At 46.5% G+C, this 5,287-nt stretch overlaps 1 pseudogene; it reads right to left on the reverse strand.

The window, feature by feature from the left end:
* LOC111977432 (cytohesin-1-like) overlaps positions 1–5,287 on the reverse strand; it is a 75,183-nt pseudogene that overhangs the window by 21,852 nt on the left and 48,044 nt on the right.

A 5,287-nucleotide genomic window follows, 5' to 3' on the forward strand; every position in this document is an offset into this window, starting at 1 on the left:
ATGCGTGCAAGAGAGATGTCGTATGTGTGTGTGTTACCTGAGGGCCTGGACCAGGTTGAGGTCTGTGAATTCATGCAGCTCCACGAAGGCATGTAGAACCTCAAGATTGAAGTCATTTCTACAGAAAACACATACCAACAGACAGTATTCAAGTTTATGGCCATAAGACTGAATAGATCAGGGTCATGTTCAGTAGGGAATACTGTAYTTAAACGTTTTAAAAACAAGAATTAGCGTTTCCTGTTCATTCTGTTTCTGTGAGATTTCTCAGAGAACAGCTCTGCAACCAGAAACATYGAAACCCAAATATAATCTATAATCTCCTAATACTGACCTCCTTTCTGTGGTCAATGTGTGTGTCTGTCTGTCTAGGGAGGATGGGCCAAATCAATATCACTGAGCTGAGAATGCATTAACCCACTTAAGAGGTCATCTCCCTCCCTCCCCACCCACCCGTTTCTCACCTCTCCCCCAGATAGTCTCCGATGGCGGTCTTGTTAAGCCCCTCCCCTTTATAGAGGAACTGAGCGATGTCATCGCTGGTGTTCTTCAGCAGYCCGCTGTCAATCAAAAACCGGATCCCCTGATTGATGGTACACACAGCCAATCAAAACACAGAACCCCAACCACAGCACAGAGTGGGAGTTAGGGGCTGGTTTGCCATTGGGTTTCTCCCTCACCTTCTTGGGGTCCATGTTGAACTTCTTACGGCCCATGGACACCTGCTTGTTTCTCTGCATGCTTTTTCTACAGACAAAACACAGTTATGAAGTCTGTATAACACATTCATAGAGCCTACCTAAACACTACATAGGACCTTCAAAACACAATTCCAATGACCTTCAWAACAGACAGAAATCTTTGTAAACCATTTATACACACACTTCATACATGTTATTAACACCATCCCTCAATMAACAGCCCAATTAACTAATTTAGGTGTCTGTAGCTTCAGGGCAACAACTGGCCCAGACCAATCCCTCTTAAAGGAGACACACACAGACACCTGATCACTGACATCATTACCAATACCATGCGTTAGTGGGTGGGGAGTCTGGGGACACTTCACTAAGGATGATTCTTCTCCCTCTCCCAACATTTTTTACATTTGAGTAATTTAGCAGACGCTCTTATCCAGAGCGAKTTACAGTTAGTGCATTCATCTTATGATAGCTAGGTAAGACAGCCACACATATCACAGTAGTAGTAAGTAACCTTTTCCTCAATAAAAAGTTATCAGCAAAGTGCTAGTAGGAAAAGACAAGTGCAACTATTATTTATTTTTCAGCGGGCGGGCTTGGGGTGGGATGGCCCTTGAGACCACAGGTGGCAGAACAGAGTGCTAGGTTTGGGGTGTAGGGTTTGAGCATAGCCTGAAGGCAGGGAGGGGCAGTTTTGCGACACCCAAAGCCATCACCACACAAAGGGTAGAACGKACACAGTACATACAGTACACACACACACAGGACAATCCTCAGTAGAGTGATACACAATCACAATAACAGACATAGAAACACACACAGATCATACCTCTCTTTGGTAATGCCCAGGTTGTCAATTTCATTCGTCACCTCTTCTATCTCATCCTTCAGCCTCTAGAGAGAGAGAGAGAGAGAGATGAGTGTATGGACATAGAGATCACATTACTCTGTCTGTCTCGTGATGTCTGACCATCCCTCAACCCCACAGAGCAGCTTTGATGCAGCCTCAGCTAATACTCATACCCATGGCACTAAAAGAGAGGGAGGAGAGAGGAATGAAGGCGGGAGAAAGAAGAGTGAGAGAAGTTGTTGTGTATATGTAATGGTGTATGGATGGAGTGTGTTTACAAGAAGTAAACCAACTGAAATATCTGCCTTTGAACAAGGGTTTAAGGTTCTGACAGGAGACATACTTATATATTGTTTGGGAGGAGTTAAGTGGAGACAATCCTATGGTTGTGTAGGAGGAGTAAGTGGAGACAGTTCTAGGGTGTGTAGGAGGAGGTAAGTGGAGACAGTTCTATGGGTTGTGTAGGAGGAGGTAAGTGGAGACAGTTCTAGGGTGTGTGGAGGAGGTAAGTGGAGACAGTTCTATGGGTTGTGTAGGAGGAGGTAAGTGGAGACAGTTCTATGGGTTGTGTAGGAGGAGGTAAGTGGAGACAGTCTATGGGTTGTGTAGGAGGAGGTAAGTGGAGACAGTTCTATGGGTTGTGTAGGAGGAGGTAAGTGGAGACAGTTCTATGGGTTGTGTAGAGGAGGTAAGTGGAGACAGTTCTATGGGTGTGTAGGAGGAGGTAAGTGGAGACAGTTCTATGGGTTGGTAGGAGGAGGTAAGTGGAGACAGTTCTATGGTTGTGTAGGAGGAGGTAAGTGGAGACAGTTCTATGGGTGTGTAGGAGGAGGTAAGTGGAGACAGTTCTATGGGTTGTGTAGGAGGAGGTAAGTGGAGACAGTTCTATGGGTTGTGTAGGAGGAGGTAAGTGGAGACAGTTCTATGGGTTGTGTAGGAGGAGGTAAGTGGGTGAAATCTTCTACAGATGGTCCCACTGGGAACTGATGCACCTGCTGCTAGCGAGGGTCAAACCAGACAACCCTCCCCCTCCATACCTCCCCCCACCTGTCACTCATTTTGTGGCACGAGGTCAAAGTGGATTACTCTACACACAGCCAGAGAAGTAGTCCGCAGCATCGCCCTGCAAAAGAAACCTGCGACAGATTGGCTAGTGAAACGCACACTCGGCACTGTGATTGGACCAGAAAACTGTCAATCAACACAGGTCGGTGAGCTAGCGAACAGAATACTGATTTGCTGTAGCATACAGCTATAGAATCGGGTGCAGCGCAAAGGTCAAATTGTAGGACGAGAGGATTGACATAAATAAATATGCAGCTCTAAACATTGTTTGGCTTATAAGCCCCCCCATCTGTGCAGAGAAGATAACCTCCTCAGAATCCCCAAAAATAACAGCCACAGGAGAACTTTGTTTGGACGTCGTAAAAGACCATTCACCAACACTGAAAAGATATAGCAAACTAATGACCTCCTTTTCTACGTGGAAAAGATGGACAGAGACTTACCAGCTACGTTAGCCTCCCGAAAAAAGCTTCTCCCAAGTGGGTGTGACACCTACTCCCATTGCCTGCTGCACTGCTGCTTGGTTTCCACCTGGCGATCTGTTCACCGTCTGCCCTGGCCTGTCTCCCCCTGTCTGGTATAGGTACCCCCGCCAACACTCCCCCCCCCCCCCCCAAGCTTTCGCTAGTCTCCAGCACACATGCACTGTTGAGGCGAGTGACTCTGAACTTACAATGGCTAGCCCCAAGTTGTTATATTTTTCTCTTGTGCTTTATGCTATTTGCCTCATGACTCCTGCATGCTTTGTTAACTATGAACTTGCTTGTTTAGACCAACCGTGGGACAGACTGTTTGTTCCCACACTCGGGACTCTGACCTCTCATGTGGACAGACTCTTGGCCTCCCATCCTATTCTAACCCTCTTGCCGGCTTTGATCATGTTACCTGATGAAATTGCTGTACAATATGATCTTGTTGCCATCTAATGTACATTCAAGTGTTATAAAATACACTGCAGAGCTCTCCGTCCTCTGCCTTGCCCTGATTGTATTACTTCCGATTATATCTTGAAAGTGGCATGAACACCCTGGCCATCTGCTGTTGCTAGCCCCAATTCTGATTTGTGCTCTGATATCTGCTTCAATGATTCTGCTCTTGTAAAAGCTTCGGTTTCTGCACGTTAACACTAGAAGCTTATTACCTAAAATGGATCAATTGAAAGTGTGGGTTCACAGCTCCAATCCAGATGTGGTGGTCATTACAGAGACGTGGTTAAAAGAAGAGAGTTTTGAACACTGATAACCTTTCTGGTTCTAATCTTTTCGGCAAGACAGATCTTCCAAATGGAGTGGCAATCATTAACAAGGATCACCTTCAGGCTCGGTTGTCTCCAACCAAGTCTGTCCCCAAACAATTTGATTTGCTGGTTTTACACATTAAACTTTGTTGACTGATACGGGTGTTATCGGCCACCATCAGCACCGGCCTGTACCCTAAATAACCTAAGCTCTCTCCTGGCCCTTTACACCAAGAATGAATTTGTCCTATTAGGTGACCTAAACAGGGACAAGTCCTAAAGCAATGGGACTCAAATCAAATGGATTAGTCACATGCGAAGAATACAACAGGTGTAGTTGTTATTCACCTTACAGTGAAATGCTTACACAAGCCCTAACCAACAATGAATGCAGTTTAAAAAAAATACAGATAAGAATAAGAAACAAAAGCAACAAGTATTAATGAGCAGCAGTAAAATAACAATAGCGAGACTAAATACAGGGGGTACCGGTACGGGTAATATGTACATGTAGGTAGAGTTATTAAAGTGACTATGCAAGATGATAACAGATAGTAGCAGCGGTGTAAAAATAATGGGGGGGGGGGGGGGGGCAATGCAAAGAGTCTGGGTAGCCATTTGACTAGATGTTCTGGAGTCTTATGGTTTGGGGGTAGAAGCTGTTTAAAAGCCCTTGGACCTAGACTTGGCGTTCCGGTACCGCTTGCCGTGCGGCAACAGAGAAAACAGTCTATGACTAGGGTGGCTGGAGTCAATGACAATATTTAGGGCCTTCCTCTGACACCGCCTGGTATAGAGGTCCTGGATGGCAGGAAGCTTGGCCCCAGTGATGTACTGGGCCGTTCACACTACCCTCTGTAGTACCTTGCGGTCAGAGGCAGAGCAGTTGCCATACCAGGCAGTGATGCAACCTGTCAGGATGCTGTCGATGATGCAGCTATAGAACATTTGAGGATCTGAGGACCCTTGCCAAATATTTTCAGTCTCCGGAGGGGAATAGGTGTTGTCGTGCCCTCTACACGACTGTCTTGGGTGCTTGGACTGTGTTAGTTTGTTGGTGATGTTGGACACCAAGGAACTTGAAGCTCTCAACCTGCTCCACCGCAGCCTTGTCAATGAAAATGGGGGCGTGCTCGGTCCTCTTTTTCATGTAGTCCACAATCATCTCCTTTGTCTTGATCACGTTGAGGAGAGGTTGTGTTCTGGCACCACCCGTCCAGGTCTCTGACCTCCTGCCTAAGGCTATCTCGTCGTTGTCGATAATCAGGCCTACCACTGTGGTGTCATCGGCAAACTAATGATTGTGTTGGAGTTGTGCCTGGCCGTGCAGTCATGAGTGAACAGAGGGGACTGAGCACGCACCCCTGAGGGGCCCCTGTGTTGAGGATCAACCTGCCTTCTGCTGATTTCATGCTCTATGGCAGCTACAAGGTT

This window comes from Salvelinus sp. IW2-2015, linkage group LG18 (genome assembly GCF_002910315.2).
Source record: "Salvelinus sp. IW2-2015 linkage group LG18, ASM291031v2, whole genome shotgun sequence".
Lineage (NCBI taxonomy): Eukaryota > Metazoa > Chordata > Actinopteri > Salmoniformes > Salmonidae > Salvelinus > Salvelinus sp. IW2-2015.